The sequence below is a fragment of the Heloderma suspectum genome, chromosome 4 (assembly GCF_057233095.1).
Source record: "Heloderma suspectum isolate Gila_16-S chromosome 4, 16-S_ref, whole genome shotgun sequence".
In the NCBI taxonomy this organism is placed as follows: Eukaryota; Metazoa; Chordata; class Lepidosauria; order Squamata; family Helodermatidae; genus Heloderma; species Heloderma suspectum.
Window position 1 is genome coordinate 311,549,463 of NC_139461.1, and position 18,880 is coordinate 311,568,342.

The 18,880-nt window shown below is 47.8% G+C and overlaps 1 protein-coding gene across 3 annotated transcripts in view; it reads left to right on the forward strand.

Moving 5' to 3' along the window:
* The first annotated feature begins 6,017 nt into the window (after positions 1 to 6,017).
* TPX2 (TPX2 microtubule nucleation factor) overlaps positions 6,018 to 18,880 on the forward strand; it is a 39,113-nt gene continuing 26,250 nt past the window's right edge. For all 3 annotated transcript variants that reach the window (XM_084854537.1, XM_084854538.1, XM_084854539.1), the window contains exon 1: positions 6,018 to 6,073. The gene's annotated coding sequence lies outside the window, so the exon portion shown is untranslated. The remainder of the gene's footprint in view (positions 6,074 to 18,880) is intronic.

Genomic DNA, 18,880 nt, shown 5'->3' on the forward strand with positions numbered 1-18,880 from the left:
CCCCGCCCCCTCAGCGCTGAACCAATCACAACGGGGCGAAGAGCGTGCCCAGATCGGAAGCCTTCCCATTAGCTGCGCCTCCTGCCAATCCCTCCCCAGCCCCGCCCTTACCTCAGAAACTAGCCGAGAAGCCCCGCCCCCTGCCCCGCTTCTCCTCACCGGCCCGGCCACCGGCTGTCTCTGGGGAAAGAGGCGGCTGACAGGAACCGCCGCGGACAGGGCGCCGAGAGGGCGCGGTCGCTTCGGCGGCTAGGGCAGCGCTTTCCCCCCGCCCGCTAGGCGGCGGTTTCTCCGCTGGTGCCGCCTCGCTCCTTGACCGGCCGGGCGAAGGGAAGTGCGCATGCGCGAGCTGCCTCGCGAGCCAGCCGTGCGCACGCGCGACTCGAAGGGGCGAGGCTTGGGGTTGATCGCGCGAAGTGCGCATGCGAAAAAATGTAAAGCGGCCTGGGAGGAGGCGGTCTCTTTCGGAATGAACGCGCTTGCGCAACTAGACGCTCGCAACCAAAAGGAAAGACGTGCGCGCCCTCTTCTGGCTGAATGCCAGCATCGCTCGGGGGAAAAGGATCCCTGGAATTTTTTTTAAATGACGGCGATGACGGCGTGATGATGATGATGATGATATGGCGCTATCAGCGCATTCCAGGCTAACATATCCAAGAGACAGGCCTCACGACGCGTAAGAGCTAAAAAGCCTTGCCATACCATGTACATCGGGGCGCCTTGACGTCCGTGATGGATGAACAGCAGGACATGCATATACTAAAATAACGTTTGCAAACTAATAACTTTATATTTTTGCTTTTACAAAGTAAAAGGCAGGTCTGTTATACTGGAGTACATGAAAGAAGGGACCAGCAAAAGCTCCCCCCATCACTTCCTGGCATATAGAAGGGGAAGCAGTGACAGATTTTATGTTCTTGGACTCCAAGATCACTGCAGACAGTGACTGTAGCCATGAAATTAAAACGCTTGCTCCTTGGGAGGAAAGCTATGGCAAACCTAGACAGCATAGTAAGAAGCAGAGACATCACCTTGCCGACAAAGGTCCGTCTAATCAAAGCTATGGTTTTCCCAGTAGTAACATATGGCTGTGAGAGCTAGACTATAAGGAAGGCTGAGCGCCGAAGAATCGATGCTTTCGAACTGTGGTGCTGGAGAAGACTCTTACGAGTCCCCTGGACTGCAAGGAGGTCAAATCAGTCCATCCTAAAGGAAATCAACCCTGAGTGCTCATTGGAAGGACAGAAGCTGAAGCTCAAATATTTTGGCCACCTAATGCGAAGAGAAAACTCTCTGGAAAAGACCCTGATGCTGGGAAAGACTGAAGGCAAAAGGAGAAGGGGACGGCAGAGGATGAGATGGCTAGATAGCATCACCGATGCAATGAATATGAACTTGAGCACGCTCCGGGAGAGAGCGCAGGACAGGAAGGCCACGAAGGGGTCACGAAGAGTCGGACACGACTGAACAACAACAAATACATGCCAGAGTCTGGGCTCCTTCACACTGAGCTTTTATCCTGCGATTGAGATTGCTCCTTCACGGACGTTTGCGAGCTCTTTATTATTTATTTATTTATTGCATTTCTTAATCGCCCATCTGGATGGTCACCCGGCCACTCTGGGCGATGTACAGCAATACAATTTTAAAACAATAAAATTCTACTTTAAAACATATTTCTGAAAATACCCTAAAGGTAAAGGTGTCCCCAACCAGTCATGTCCGACTCTAGGGTGTGGAGCTTATCTCCATTTCTAAGCCGAAAAGCCAGCGGTGTCTGAAGACGCTTCCGTGGTCATGTGGCCGGCATGACTGAACACCAAGGTGCACGGAACGCTGTTACCTTTCCTGCCGAAGCGGTCCCTATTTATCTACTTGCAATTTCTTGCTTTCGAACTGCTAGGTTGACAGGAGCTGGGACTGAAGACAGGAGCTCACTCCGTCACACGGCACTCGGGTCTCCAACTGCTGTCCTGCCGACCTTCCAGTCTGCAGTTCAACGTCTTAACCACTAATCCACCGCGGCCCTTCAAAAATACCCTAACCCACCCTAAATGCCTGCCTGAACAACCATGTTTTTAATGTGCGGCGGAAGCTCATGAAAGAGGGGGCATGGCGGAAGTTCCCTAGGGAGGGAGTTCCACAGAGTGGGGGCCACCACAGAGAAGGCCCTCTCCCTCATCCTCACCAGCCTAGCTGTCCTGGCTGATGGGACAGAGAGAAGGCCATCCGAGGCTGATCTTTACATGACACAGTGACCCTGCCGTCCCTCCTGCACTAAATGCCCTTTGTTCCCTACAGGGAGAAGGAGGGGGAAGGGGGTGGGGGAGAAGGAAGCACCTGAAAAAGGGAGTCGTTGTCCTCCTGCATTTAAAACGGAAGCATAAAGCCCCGTTTTAAATGCAGGATTTTAGGCTGGTGTAGAGATGCCCTCTTGCTCTGATTAAGCTCTTTGGCGGTGTACATTGGGAAAGCAGGAAAGCTGCTAGCTAAAGAAATATACTAATGTGCATCTCAATCTTATCTGTGACTACTCAGCAATCAGACCCATTGAATTCAATGGGAGTTACTTCCAAGTAAGTGTGCTTAGGATTGCTCCCATGTTTATTACATTTCTATACCACCCAATAGCCAAAGCTCTCTGGGCAGTTCACATCTCCCATAGAGCCCACCGATTACCTCTCCGTAGGGCCGTGCTGTTGGTCAGATTCGTAACCCAGCATAATATGGGGAACAGCACCCAAGACTGATAAGCTAAAGGGCGCCCAGCAACAATGAAAGAGGAACAACAGGAATGACAAAACATATGCTATTTTTGCTGAAATTTCACTGTTGGAAAGCTTGCCATTATCAGGATGCAGATGGAGCTGTTACTTTTATAATGAGAAAGGGGTAAAGGAGGTGTGTGTTCCGGAACAGCCTAGGGTTGCAGCTGCTGACACAGAGCCACAGCACTGTGGGGGCAAATGTGATGGGCAGATCCAATGGGCAGGCAGGGGCTGCTGGTGCTGTAAGAGTACGGAATAACAAAGCAGCAAGACAGGGAAGCTCCAGGATGTTTGGTCCACATACAGGCTACAGTCCTATGCATCTTTATTTGGAAATTAGTCCCACTGAGGTCAATACAGTTTCTTCCCAAGTAACCATGTGTAGGACTGGAGTTATGGGGCCTTTCCAGCAGATGAAAAAAGAGTGAATTGTCCTGTGAATTCTAATCAAGGTAGTGCAATGACTGGTGTTTCAGGCTAGTTGCAGCACAGTATTTTCTGAGAGGACAATGACCCCGTTTGTGAAAACAGGGAAATGTTTCTCTTTGACTCCTCTCTCCGTGTGGTTCCCCATACCCAATCTGTCACCAAGCCACGTCGCTTCTCTCTTTGCAACATTACAAAAAGATGGCCCTTCAGCCAAAGCTCTGGTTCAGGCCGCGATCATCTGTTGCCTTGGCACCTTTTCTCGGTTTCAGACTTTCATCCCAGTTAATTTACTACACAATCGGACCGTGGCTCGCACTTGCTACATGGGGATAAAAAGATACAGGGCTGTTATTCCAGGCCCTGTCTCCAGGACAGCACTTTCCCCCACTCCTTGCATTCTGCTCTCCGCAACAGGCCCTTGAGCTGTAGAACACACACTCTCTTGGCTTCAGGGACAGTGTCTTCACCAGGATGTCTCCCTCACTCTAGCAACTTGCCCTGGGAGATAAAGCGCACACTTCATCTTTCGGAATAACCAAGGATCTTGTGGCACCTTAAAGCAGAGGTGTAGAACCTCTTTCAGCCCGAGGGCCAAATTCAGTCTCAGAGAAGCTTGGGAGGGCCACATTCCTGTGGTAGCGGGGCTGCCAGTAACTAAGCCTTAGGAGAGGCATTTAAGCCTTTTAGAATGGGGGGGGGACTGCACAAAACCTGGGAAACCACCAAATGATGAGTGGTTAGAGGGGAGGGGTGAGGCCATCTAGGGGATCCCAGGTGGGCTGGATTTGGCCTGTAGGGCTGAGGTTGAATAGCCCTGCCTTAAAGACCAGCAGATAGATTGTGGCACAAGCTTTCATGGACTTTGTCAGATGCATGAACTAGCATCTTCAGCTGAAGGATACATACAGAGGTGTAGCTCTAACAGACAAAACCCAGCAGTATTGTGGCAAGCAGACTCTTTGGTAAATGGGATGCCACAAACTGGCTGCACTTTTAAACCATTTACTATGGAGTAAGCTCTATGGAACACAGCAGCATCCAAATAAACATGCTTGGGACTGGGTGGCATATCTGTCTTTCTGATGCCCAGGACTCTTTGTCGTTTACATATAGGTGGATTGTTTTGTTGTTTATTCGGTCAGTCGCTTCCGACTCTTTGTGACTTCATGGACCAGCCCACAACGGAGCTTCCTGTCGGCCGTCGCCACCCCCAGCTCCCCCAAGGTCGAGTCCGTCACCTCCAGAATATCCTCCATTCATCTTGCCCTTGGTCGGCCCCTCTTCCTTTGGCCTTCCACTTTCCCTAGCATCAGCATCTTCTCCAGGGTATCCTGTCTTCTCATTATGTGGCCAAAGGACTTCAGTTTTGCCTTTAATATCATTCCCTCAAGTGAGCAGTCTGGCTTTATTTCCTGGAGTATGGACTGGTTTGATCTTCTGGCAGTCCAAGGCACTCTCAGAATTTTCCTCCAGCACCACAGTTCAAAAGCATCTATCTTCCTTCGCTCAGCCTTCCTTATGGTCCAGCTCTCGCAGCCAGAGGTTACTATGGGGAATACCATTGCTTTCACTATGCGGACCTTTGTTGTCAGTGTGATGTCTCTGCTCTTCACTATTTTATCAAGATTTGTCATTGCTCTCCTCCCAAGAAGTAAACGTCTTCTGATTTCCTGGCTGCAGTCAGCGTCTGCAGTAACCTTTGCGCCTAGAAAGACAAAGTCTGTCACTGCCTCCACGTTTTCTCCCTCTATTTGCCAGTTATCAATCAAGCTGGTTGCCATAATCTTGGTTTTTTTGAGGTTGAACTGCAACCCAGCTTTTGCACTTTCTTCTTTCACCCTCGTCATGAGGTTCCTCAGCTCCTCCTCGCTTTCAGCCATCAGAGTGGTATCATCTGCATGTCGGAGATTGTTAATGTTTCTTCCAGCGATTTTAACTCCAGCCTTGGCTTCTTCAAGCCCAGCACGTTGCATGAGGTGTTCTGCGTACAGGTTGAATAGGTAGGGTGAGAGTATACAACCCTGCCGTACTCCTTTCCCAATCTTAAACCAGTCCGTTGTTCCATGGTCTGTTCTTACCATTGCTACTTGGTCGTTACACTGGAGTAAAAATGGAAAACAGGCAAAGTGTAGCAGTAGGTCTGTGACATTTCTATGATAGCAAAATAGAACCTCCATATTCACAAGATATGGACCCCAGAACACCAGTTGTGGGTGTGCGGGGGGGGGCGGAGGGGACGGCAACAGGAAAAGAGGACTTAATGACTGGCTTTGTACTAGCTAGCAGAATATGTGGCTGGCCACTGTGAGGAAACAGGATGTTGGACTAGATGGACTTTTTGTCTGATTCAACAACATTTTTTTATGTCCTTACTAGACATGATAGTTAGGAATGGAGCTTCCATGTTAGGAGGCAGTCTACCTGTGTGCACCATGCACTGGAGATCAAAGAGTGGAGAGGGCTGTTGTTTGTGGGTTTCGCTTGTAGGCACCGGGCTGGCCACTGCTGGGAACAGGAACATAAGAAGAGCCCTGCTGGATCAGGTCAAGGTCCATTCCTTCCAGCATTCCGTTCCCACAGTGGCCAACCCTAGGCTCGCCTTCCCCCGGAGCTCCTCTTCCCGGACTACGTTTCCCAGCGCCCTCTGCAGAAGGAAGGCCCGCTCTGAGCCTGCCCCTCGGAGGCGGGGTTATCATCCGGGTTCCGAGTGCTCCCCCCCCCGCTCTTCCGTTCCGCTTGCTGCCCAATCGGCGCGCTCGAGGCTCCGGCCGGCGGGCGGCGATTGGCCAGTTTGGAAGCGAGGCGGAAATTTGAAATTTCGCAACGGCGGCGGAGCTGCGGCGGGGCGGCGGAGCGCTCGGGCGGCTCGTGGCGAGGTAGGGGTCGCGGGGCGCCCCGGGGGGGGGGGGCAGCGTTGGGCCCGCCCCGGGCGGGGCGCAGGAGGGGCTGTTTCCCCTGCGGCCCGGCCGGCCGGCCGGCCGGCCCCTCTGCGGAGCGGTGGGCCGGCGGGGCGGGGGCGAGGGCGGCCCCCACGCGAGGGCGCCGAGCTGTCGCTGTACCGAGGGCGGCTTTAAGGGCGCGAAGAAGCGGGCGAGCTTTTGACCACGTCCGTGGCCAGGGTGGGTGTCCAGCAGCGGCGCCAGCGGCAGCAGCGGGGCAGGCAGCGGGGGGGAGGGGGCGCGCATGTGTGCTGGGCCTGGCGGAGCCCCCCGCCCCGAGCTGAGTCGCGCGCGCGCGCGCGGAATGTATTTCTCTTCTTGACTTTCACGCGCTGCCTTGCTCGCCGGAAAGCCGTCAAAGGGGCGTGCGACCATTTCAGACCGTAAAACCTTCGCCCGATAAAAGCAAGGGTGTTTAGAAACGGCACAACGTTAAAGCTACGGCATGTGAGAGGCTAGGTTAAAAAGATGGGTCTGCGCACCTTTTCTGAGGGTGCAGCCCTGCGCATGTTGAAGCAGGGAAAAAGCCCTGCAACTCCCGGCGTTCCCTGGCCAGCTGGGAGTCGTAGGACTCTTTAATGTGTGAACGTGTGTAGGATTGTGCCCCAAAAGTCTTTCTACTGGTCTGCCTTTCAGTGTAAAACTCCCCGATGGATATGTAACCTAAGGAAACTGCAACACATACATGAACAGTAACAAATAGTTCTTTGCAGTATTAAGGCAGGGTAAAATATGAGGTATTGGGTAGATTTAGACGTTTATTTAATATGTGCCCTAGTGCACTCAAGGCTTGTTTATAGTAAAAACAACGAGGATGAAAAAATGCATTACTGTGAATTAATACTTTTAAAATTAATGCATATCTTATTAGTTCTTGCATTTGTAAAGCAAATGTGCTTTAAATAAGATAATGAAGGATAAAGCTGTACCAAATTCTTTGTTTTCTGTTTCCACTTCCCAGCATGAGTGGAAGTGATGACTTGATGCTTTTTGTTTAAAACAAAAACAAAAGAGCCAGTGTGGTGTAGTGGTGAGAGTGTTGGACAAGGAGCCGGGAGATCCGGGTTCTAGTCCCCACTCAGCCGTGAAAGCTCACTGGGTGACTTTGGGCCAGTCACAGACTCTCAGCCCAACCCACCTCACAGGGTTGTTGTTGTGAGGATAAAATGGAGAGGAGGAGGACAATGTAAGCCACCTTGGGTTCCTTGCAAGAGGAAGAAAGGCGGGGTATAAATGCAATAAATAAATAAACAAACTAAGGCTAGACTGGAAGATAAATCTGTTAATGATCTTAGCTGTGCCCCATAACTTTAAAAAGATGTTTTCTTGTTTTGTGAACCCTGGAGTTCCCCCGAGCATGCTGATATCTCATTTCCACTTCTCAGTGGTCCTCTTTTGGCTCCAGTCCTCAGTGGTCCATTTTTGGCATTCACCACCTGAGTTTGCAATTAGAGGGAGTGATCAGGTGGGTGGCAACTAATGGGTTTATTCATTTGTTTACTACATTTCTATGCTGCCCAATAGCTGAAGCTCTCTGCTATTCTCTGGGTTGGGGCCCATAGGTGGATGGTGCCCTAACTAACAGTGGAACCCTCAGTGGCACCACAACATTTGTGTTCTTTTAAGAAAAAGAAAGTAGAAAGACTGGAGGTGGGGGAGAAAGGATGAGTGAGGGAATGTCTGCACTATAAATGAATGCTGTCTCTATATAAGTTGAACTCTTATGTCTTCCTTTAAAAATGCTGGGGTCACTTGCTGTAGGTGCAAAGAAGTCTTTGTTAATCATTCCTACCTAATTCCTACAGAACTATATTTCCCAGGGTTCTCTGAGAAGGAATTTCTGTGACACCACTATGCTAACCTGCAGTGCAGATATTTTTAAAGACGCTGAAAAAGTTGAAGACTGGTGTAGATTATACCTGCTTAGATATGCTTTTTAAAAAACAACAACATCCTAAATGCATTCTAAGCAATGCTCTTAAAAAGAAGATGGATTTAACCAATACAGCTTTGTCCTAGTTCTTAGGGAGGTGGTAAACCTGTGTCAGTGGTACCACCTTTATATTGCAGACAGATGTTCACATAATTAAATGCCTTATGTGGTGTAGGGGAGAGACATTTTATTTATTTATTTATTATTATTAAATTTATTAATCGCCCATCTGGCTGGTCACCCAGCCACTCTGGGCGATGTACAACATACCATAAAACAATTTAAAACAATAAAATTCTACCATAATTTTTTTTTAAAAAATACCCTAACCCACCCCAAATGCCTGCCTGAACAACCACTTTTTAATGCACGATGGAAGCTCATTAAAGACGGGGCATGACGGAGTTCCCTAGGGAGGGAGTTCCACAGAGTGGGGGCCACCACAGAGAAGGCCCTCTCCCTCATCCTCACCAGCCCAGCTGTCCTGGCTGATGGGACAGAGAGAAGGCCATCCGAGGCTGATCTTGTTAAGCGGCCTGTCTGGTGTTGCTGGAGGCGCTCCTTAAGATAGGCTGGGCCGGAACCATATAGGGTTTTAAAGGTCAAAACCAACACCTTGAATTTGGCCCGGAAAACAACTGGTAACCAGTGCAGCTTCTTCAACACTGGAGTGATGTGATCTCGCTGGCGGCTGCCTTTAATCAGGCGAGCCGCCGCGTTCTGTACCAGCTGCAGCTTCCGAACCGTCTTCAAGGGTAACCCCACGTAGAGCGCATTACAGTAGTCTAAATGAGAGGAGACCAGGGCATGTACTACCGATGGGAGCAGTTGGTCGGGAAGGAAGGGGCGCAGCCGCCGTATCAGATGGAGTTGATATAGTGCTGTCCGGCTTACAGCTGACACCTGAGCCTCCATGGACAGCTGGGAGTCCAAAATGACCCCCAGGCTGCGGACCTGGTCTTTCAAGGGTAGCCGTACCCCATTCAACACCAGGTCAACATCCCCCCAGCCTCCTCTTGTCTCCCACCAAAAGTACCTTGGTCTTGTCAGGGTTGAGCTTCAGCTTATTCCTCCCCATCCAGCCACTCACCGTCTCCAGACATTTGGACAAGGATTCTACGGCCAGCCTTGGTGAAGATTTGAATGAGAGGTAGAGCTGCGTGTCATCCGCATATTGATGACACTGCACCCCAAACCTCCTGATGATAGCCCCCAGCGGCTTCACATTTTAGCCTACTACCTTGCATTCTAGCTTGCTGTGTTAAGGGAGTGTTTCTGTATGGAAGAGCATTCTGCCAGTCATGTGAGCCCACACCTGTGGTTTAAAGTTTTACATCCCAGATACACGTGTGCCATCTCCATGAGAACTAAGTTGGGCAACTCAATCTTGTGTTTACTTGGAAACAAGTTTCACTGTATTTGATGAGGCTTGTACTCAAGCTAAGTGTTCTTAGAACTGCAGTCTAACTCTGCAAACCTGTGCATGTCTACTGATATGCAAGTCCTTTGAGTTCAGTAGGACTTATTCCCAGGTCAGTGTGTGTAGAATTGCCACATTAGAGGTTTAAGTGTTAAGTATTATAGCCTTGGGTATTTTAGGCAGATGATAGCCTGCATTAATAGGCACTTTCATTCAGTGGTGGAAGATATGTTGATAATGCTGGTAATGTTCCTGCGTTGTGTAAAAGAGTTTTATTTGATTACTTGCCCCGCATCTCTTAAGTGTTTGCCAAATAAAACAAAATCTTTCGGTAAGGGTGCCAATAGTGCCAATTTTGTCTTGCAGATATGGGTAGTTTGTCATGAAATGTGGGAGGGAAAGATAATCTCTGAAAATGTATGTTTATCGTGCTTGTATTCTGCCTTTCTTCCAAGGAACTCGGAGTGGAAGGCATAGGGCTGAGCCTTTTTATCTTTACTGCAACATGGTGAGATAGAGATAGGGAACTAGTCCAAGTTCACCTGGTGAGCTTCATGGCCAAATGCAGTTTTGAACCCATGTCTCCAAAGTCTCCTGCTCTAGAGAAACCAGAAATCTTAAAGCGAAGTGAGAAATGGAGCCTTTCTAGGAATTTGTCAATGTTATAAGAAACCAAAAGGAAACTAATTACTTGGGCTTAGAGATGGCAGGCAAACCCAGAAGATGAATGTTACAATGCTGTTCAGAATTCACTATTTAAATCAGGGGTGCAGAACCTCAGCCCAAATCCAGCCATCCTGGAATCTGGAGAAGGCTGTGCCTCCCTTCCCCAAACCGCTGATCGTTTGATTTCCCAGCTTTTGTGCCATTTTTTCCTCAGAGTAAAAGGCTGAAATGCCTCTCCTAGGATTTAGTGACTGGCAGGAGAAAATTTAAACTAAAATATGCTGGGATTTTGGCACCACTGCTTTGGCAGTATGCCCTGCCCACCACTGGAATGCACCTCCCCCCAGGCATTCTCCAACATGGTTTTGCACCCCAGTTTAAATCATCCCCTCTGTTTCTGATGTTCAGAGGTGAGTGTCAGTGCTTATGGAGCCAAAATGACATCATCCATGCAGAGGAGGGAAGTATCTGCAATCTTGGGTTGCGGGATTTAAAGATTCTGCAGAAGTATAAAAAATCTTTAGGGGAAACCCTCCCGAAGGTGGTGGGGGTGAGGGAAATCTGCAAAACAGCCCAATGAGCACTGTGTGCACTCAGTGTCCCCAGACTGCTGACTGATGGAGAACGGGAGGCAGGAATGGAAGATCTCAGAGGAGGGCGTGGCTGACTGGGATGGTATGCAGGAGCACCCCACACTGCTTATTCTGTTGCCAGCTCCACTTGTACTGCAGTTAACATACCTGCCTCGCTCATCCTATTTGCAAGACTTTTTCCCATGTCATTCTGGGGGAGAAAATCCTATTCATCTCCCCCTTAAGCCTTCATATCTCTAAATCATGCAAGCAATTAGAATATGGTGTGTGTGAACTGTGAACTGAATGGTCTTAAAAATGTGGGTACTGCTGACTCACTGCCATTTTTACCATTGAATAAACTGAGGCAGCCCCTGCATACTAGAAAATGGTGGATGTGGTAGTTTACACAGCAGCATCACCTTCTGAACTTAATGCATGCTAGTGTTCTGTCATTACACAGGCAGGGGAAATACAAAATGGTTTGCTAAGTGTTCACATCTATCTTGCATGAGACAAACTCTACAATGGTATGTTACCTGGAAATTATTGTCTCTTGACTATTGCCTCTCTATCAGACGGTCCTTCCATCTCCTGCTGCAAGCAGGAGCCAGCGCCCTTGCTCATTCTCACTCACTTCCCAACAACCCAGGATTTGAAAAACCCCTGGGTGGTTGTGTCATTTCAACCAGGCCTATATATCCTCTCACCGATGTCTCTTATTGTAAAATCTAGACTTCTATGCGTGCAATTAAGTTCCATCTACAAAGAAAGCCCAGGATTCATTGCAGCGAGTAGGATCTGAGTTTTTCCAATGCCCAATAGGCCTCAGTGCATAATCCATGTTAATGCACAGTACAGGCTCAATTGCCAAAAAATTCTGGAACACTGATTTGCTCTCCTTAGTATGCATTCCTGTGGCAAGGACTTAACAAGGCCTATGTACATGCGCTATGTTAAGCTGTCCTGGTTTTGTGGTCTGACAATACAGGTAAGATCTTCTAGATTGTCATGACTGTAAAGGCTCAGGGTGGGAAAAAGAAGTTTTCCAGCAACACCAGACAGGCCGCTTAACAAGATCAGCCTTGGATGGCCTTCTCTCTGTTCCATCAGCCAGGGCATCTAGACTGGTGAGGACGAGGGAGAGGGCCTTCTCTGTGGTGGCTCCCACTCTGTGGAACTCCCTCCCTAGGGAACTCCACCATGCCCCCTCTTTAATGAGCTTCTGCCACTCATTAAAAATGTGGTTGTTCAGGCAGGCATTTGGGGTGGGTTAGGGTATTTTTAGAAATGTGTTTTAATGTAGAATTTTATTGTTTTAAAACTGTTTGTATTGCTGTACATCGCCCAGAGTGGCTGGGTGGCTGGCAGATGGGCGATTAAGAAATTTAATAAATAAGTTTAAAATGGAGGGCTTTTGATCGCTGCATCTGATTAAACCACTGCTCTACTCATCTTGGACAAGAAGATGAGAGCAAGACACATAACTGGAAGGAATATTATGACCCAGGCTATAAAGTACATGGTCTTTGATGTCTGTATACTGATGCCCAGAGTATGGGAAACAAACAGAACGAACTTGAACTCTTAATATGGGAGGGAAATTAAGACTTGATAGATCTAACAAACTTGGTGGGATGACTCCCATGACTGGAATACAGCAATTGAAGGATATAACTTGTTCAGAAAGAACAGAAAGGGAGATGGAATTGCACTATATGTTAAAAATACATATATCTGCTCAGAAATCCAGGAGGATGAGCTTGCTAGCCCCAGCGAGAGCATCTGGGTTAAAATAAATGGAGTAAAGAATAAAAGGATCCTGGTGGTCGGAGTCTACTACTGGCCACCCAATCAAGGAGAAGACGAAGATGAAACTTTTGAAAAGCAAACTGCCAATGTTTCAAGAAGGCATGTAGTAATGGGGGATTTCAATTTCCCTGATAGTTTTTGGGAGACAAATTCTGCAAAACACGGCCCCTCCAAGAAATTCCTGACTTGTGTTGTTGATAATTTCCTCCTACAGAAAGTGGAGGAAGGAGCTAGAGGGTTGGCTTTCCTTGACCTGATCCTAACCAACAGAGATGACTTAATGGATAAAGTAGCAGTTACATGAACTCTGGGGGAAAGTGTCCATGTTATCCTTAAGTTCTTGACTCTAAAAGAAGCAAAAGCTGAGTGTAGCCAAATGCATACACCGGATTTTAGGAAAGTTGATTTTTAAAAAACCCAGAACAATGATAAGTAAGGTCCCATGGCAAGCAACTCTAATGAGAAAAGGAGTCTCAAGATGGGTGGGAGTTTTTTAAAAAAAGGAAATTCTTAAGGCACAATTACAAACAATTCCAACAAGACAAAAGGTGGAAGACAACAGAAGAAGCCAATGTGGCTTCATAAAAAGCTTAGGGATGACCTAAAAACAAAAAAGGACACCTATAGGAAGTGGAAGAAAGGCCAAGCTACAAAGGAAGAGTACAGGCAGGTAGCACAGAATTGCAGGGATGGCGTCAGGAAGGCTAAAGCTGAGGTTAGCAAGGGGGGCTAAAAGCACCGAAAAGGCTTTCTTCAGATAAGTGCATAGTAAAAGACAAAGGAAAGAAATGGTGGTTCAGCTATTAAATAAGAATGGCAAAATGATAACAGATGACAAAGAAAAGGCAGAGGTGCTCAATTCCTACTTCAGCTCAGTGAGGGTCTATGACCCCCAGCAAAGGCGAAGTACAGGCCGAAGGGGCAGGATTGCAGCTTGAGATGGATAGGCATACGGTCAAGGAACACCTAATTACTTTGAATGAGTTCAAATCTCCAGGGCCAGATGAACTGCATCCTAGAGTAATAAAGGAACTGGCAGAAGAACTCTCAGAACCACTGTCTATTCTCTTTGAGAAATCATGGAGGATGGGGGAAGTGCCAGATGACTGGAGGAGGGCTAATGTTGTCCCTATCTTCAAAGAGGGCGAAAAGGAGGAACTTGGGAACTGCAGACCAGTCAGTCTGACATCAATCCTTGGGAAAATTCTGGAGCAGATGATAAAGCAATCCATCTGTAAGCACCTTGAAAACAATGCCGTGATTACTCGAAGCCAACATGGATTTGTCAAGAACAAATCCTGCCAGACGAATCTGATCTCATTTTTTGATGAGGTAACCTCCCTTGTGGACTGTGGGAATCCTGTGGACATAATATACCTCGACCTCAGCAAAGCTTTCAACAAGTGCCCATGATATCCTGATGAGCAAACTAGCTCAAAGTGGGCTAGATGAAACAACAATCCAGTGGATCCACAGTTGCATACAGAATTGGACTCAGAGTGCTTATCAGTGGGACCTTCTCAAACTGGGGAGAGGTAACGAGTGGGGTACCGCAGGGCTCAGTCCTGAGCCCAGTGCTCTTCAACGTTTGTATGAATGACTTGGAGGAGGAGTTGCAGGGAATGCTGATCAGATTTGCAGATGACACAAAACTGGGCGGGATAGCTAATACTTTGGAAGACAGAAACAAAATTCAAAGTGATCTTGATAGACTGGAGCACTGGGCAGAAAACAACAGAATGACATTTAATAGGGATAAATGCCAAGTTCTCCACCTAGGAAAAAGAAACCAAAAGCACAGTTACAAGGTGGGGGATACGTGGCTCACAATACTACAAGCAAGAAGGATCTTGGAATTGTTGTCGATCACAAGCTGAATATGAGCCAACAATGTGATGTGGCTGCAAAAAAGGCAAATGCTATTTTGTCCTGCATTAACAGAAGTATAGCTTCCAAATCCAGGAAATACTAGTTCCCCTCTACTCAGCACTGGTTAGGCCTCAACTGTGTCCAGTTCTGGGTGCCACACTTTAAGTAGGATGCAGAAAAACACGAGAGGGTACAGAGGAGGGCAACAAGAATGATCAGGGGACTGGAAACAAAGCCCTATGAGGAGAGACGGAAAGAACTGGGCTTGTTTAGCCCTGAGAAGAGAAGACTGAAGGGAGATAAGATAGCGCTCTTCATGTACTTGAAAGGCTGTCACAGAGAGGAAGGCCAGGATATCTTCTCAATCATCCCAGAGTGCAGGACACAGAATAATGGGCTCAAGTTACTGGAAGCCAGATTCCAGCTGAGCATCAGGAAACACTTCCTGACTGTTAGAGCAATATGACAATGGAACCAATTCCCTAGGGAGGTGGTGGGCTCTCCCCCACTGGAGGCATTGAAGACGAGGCTGGACAGCCATCTGTCAGGGATGCTGTGACTTAGATTCCTGCATTGAGCAGGGGGTTGGACTTGATGGTCTTATAGGCCCCTTCCAACCCTGCTATTCTGTGATTCTATGACTCAAAATAAGCAGCCAAAATTTTGGCTGCATAGTGTTTGCAGGAATGGATTGTATTATGACAGTGGATCCATGACTTCACGCACACCCCTTTACTCTCTGATATCTTGCACCAAATCTCTATAGGGAAACTAGGTAAAAGCTGGCCTGGCATACTGAGCAGCAGCCTTGGGGAATCAAGAGGCTTTCTGGCTCTGCTTTGCACCAAGTTCAACACATCAGCCCCAAATCCTCTGCTGTCCCTTTAACACCTATTTTTAACTTGTCCCATGTTGATGTCTCTGAGAGCTTGTGGGGTCTGAGTTACAGGGCATGTGGTGTCAGGGGCATTTATTTTTGGGTTGTTGGGAAGGGAGACACGGATATTTAACTATAGCCATGGCAGGGGGAGGCTAAGAAGCCTGGGAAATACTGGCACAGCTTTTATTGCTCTCATTTGACTCTCTCCCTGTTCCACAAATGGGTCTGTTGCAACATCAAGCATGATGGATAAGCAGAATTAACTGAGGATCATATTGCAGATCCAACAAGACTTCCAGGCTGGCAACTGAGGACTTGCATCTCAGCCTTCTAATGCAGGATTTCCCAGATGTTTATGTTAGGGCCCCACAGTTCTGCATCAGGAGGAGATTTTCACGGTTGAGGAGGAAAGTGACCTTGCGTGGCACCCAAAAGCAGCTAGATGGGGAAGGCTTGGGGTTAGCCAGAGAGAAAGACCTGGAACAACTGGGGGTGGGTAGAAAGGGGAAGGACTTCCTTACAATAATGGTAAATTTCTCAACATTTCTAGAGAATTACCTGGTTTGCATGTAAGGCTAAGCCAAAACTCTTGTCTTAATAAGTGAGTAACATATCCTAAGAACATGGCCAATGTTAGTTGCATTATTGGGTTCTTCATTTTGTGGCCCTTTTTCTTCAGATTTTGGAATATTTCCTGTTTCTGTATTAGAATATTAAATCTACATTCTATTTCTAAGCCCAGATAACATAATTGTCTTTTTTGTTTACAGCAGGGTTAATGGCTTCAGTTTTCAACTTATTTTGCTAGCTGATGGCAACAGTAAAAAATAAAAGAAAAAGGATACAGTTGTTGCATTTCCATCTATCTTTGAAATGACCTAGACAAAACTGCAGAACTCATGCTTCAATATAACAAGCATTACTATTTTTACATACTGAGGTTAATAATGTGTGTTGTGTTCTTAGGGCGCAATCTTACGTCCCCTAGCAGAGTCTGGGGGGACATAGGATAATTCAGTTTCTGGAATCCAAGGTCGGAACCAGGACTCTGACCTCAGAGCCCAGAAACCACACTTCCCGCCCTCTTGTAGCCAGCTCAGTTCTCCCCATGCCAGCTACGTCTCCACACTTGGAGTCAGAGTGTGGAGACGGCAAAAAGGGAGTGTCCTAGGGGTGGCAAGGAGACCATGGAAGCTGCTTTGCACAATGTCCTATGTGCATCCCACTTCCCTCCCTGAAGCCACGCCTAGATGGGCTAAATCGCCTATCTAGGGAAAATGCAGGGTGGCAGGAGCACTGGATACTTGGCGGCCTTCGACTTCGGAGGCTGCTGACTACCAAGATGGGATTGTAACCTTAATGGATCAGCCTACATTTAAATCAGCAGCGGACTGATCCGTTTCTTACCCCAAATATGTGGTTTCAGTTTTTTCCTGTTGGCTTCAAACTTTCTGTACCTCTCCCATGTCTAGAGTTAACTTAAACCAAAAGACACTTACAAATAGCCTAGCTCCTAGCACACATGTTGCTTGCTCAGGTGGAGCTGGAACAGTCTCCCACCCCTGGAATTAACTTTCCAACTGGGGGACTGCAAGGTAAAGAAAATAGGATCTGGGACAAGAGCACAGAATACACGTGATAGCTGGAACTGGCCCTGCGGCTGTCCTTTCAGTAGATGCTGAGAACCTAAGATACTTGAGATACTCAATCTACCTTTGAGTTTCCTACTTGGAAGCCTTGAGTTGTACTGGGACTTCCTTGGTATGAAGGAAGCCTTGAATACTTTGCTGTGAAGGGTTGTGGGCCCTTGGGTGTAAAACGGCTGCACGTTGTCTGGGGCAAATGGGCAATAGGGCAAGTGGTCTGTGGGGCACCCCTGCCAGTTTGCTCTATTTGTAGCATCAGTTGCTCATGCCCTTGAGCATGGTGTTGCACAATCGTCCATTGGAGGAGTGTGGGCTGGGATGTGCAGATGAGTGCCAGCCACACTGGGGTGGACGACGGGGTAGAATTTGATAACTTCTATCCTTGGGTGTAATTCTTCCTTCACTGCAGTTACACAGCCTCTGTTTATTGTCGGAGATTGTGTTCAACATGCTGAGTGCAGTGAGGGATGGATTGCACCTAAGGTTAGAAGTGACTGGGTGTGGCTATTGTGGTACCGAGCTGTAAAGGTGAGATTTTAGATCAGGGCTAGGCAACATTTGGCAGTTTGAGGAACAGTCCTGGGCACTACCACAAATGGCTGCCATGGGAGGTGTGGCAAAGGACAAGGAACCTGCCCAAAAGACTGAGTACAAGGCCGGGGTGGGGTCTGAGCCCCAACACATGAAACAACTTCTTTGAACCCACAGTTGTCCGTTGGAACAGAAATGGAACAGAAACCTGTTTCAACAGAAATCCCAGCTAGTAAGAAAATACATTAATTTTTTTAAAATGTTGGAGGACTAGGGCACTTTGGTGAGCACCAAGAAAATTGTCAGGAGGTGCCATGTTGCCTACCCCTGTTTTAGACCCTTTCACCATTTCCTGCAGAGGGGCAGAAGGTGACACCGCCCTGCCCATGAGGAAAGAGTTGAAAGAAGCTTTTAAAAAGTTTTCTGTCTATAGCTGTGCTGAACTTCACTAAGGCCTATGAGGTGCCCTTGTACACATCACCTTGCAGTGTGAGATGGCAGTGAGGGCGGTGTGCAAGAGCATTGGAGTCTGGGGTGCTGAGGAGAAAACAGTCAGGTGAGGGCTGTTGGCTTAGTGCCCTGCTTGAGTTCTTTCCAGAGGCTTTTGGTCTAGTCCAACAGGGCTGCTCTCCTGTTTAGGCTTCTAAATACCTACTTAGCTGCCACCCTGTGCTTAGTAAGACTTGCCTCCACGCAGCCGTGCAGGAAAGGAGTGTGACTCAGTGGCAGAGTACATCCCTGGTGTGCAGAAAGTCTCAGGTTCGATCCCTGGAATGTCCAGCTAGGGCTAGGGAAGTCCCCTGTGTGAAACGCCAGAGAGCCACTGCCAGTCAGTGTAGACAACGTTGAATTGGATAGACCAAAATGTTTCTAATTTGTTTCCTTTAAAATGTTTTAATTGTTTTAATATGGCGTTTTATTTTATCTTTGTTGTTCACTGCTCCAAAATCTCTTGATGTGGAGCTGTATATAAATATTGTAAATAAATAATAAACTTAGTATAAAGCAGCATCTAGGAACCACCTTTATAAATGGCAAGGGCTGGTTCTCAAGGGCCTTGACTATGCTACAAAGAGCTGGTTTTGGTGTGGGTGGGTGGGTGAGCTGCTTGCTTTCACAGGCTTATTTAGGAGGCCCGGTTCAAGTTATGGGCTGGTAAACTGCAGTAACTCAAGATAGTGGCATTTGTCCTGTAAGATCTGTATTTTATTTGGGTGGGGTCCAGCTGAACAGGGCAAATAGTGGTTCTCTAGACTGGCCTAATGTGTGAGCGTGGTGGTGGGGATGAAGCTGCATCTGCAGTAGGTGCTCCTGGATCTCTGTAGAGTAACTGTGAAGGCAGAAGGAAGCGTGCCTGGCATGGCATGGCAACGGGGCAATGGATTTGCGCTCTGTGCTTCATCTTTAGTTCCCTC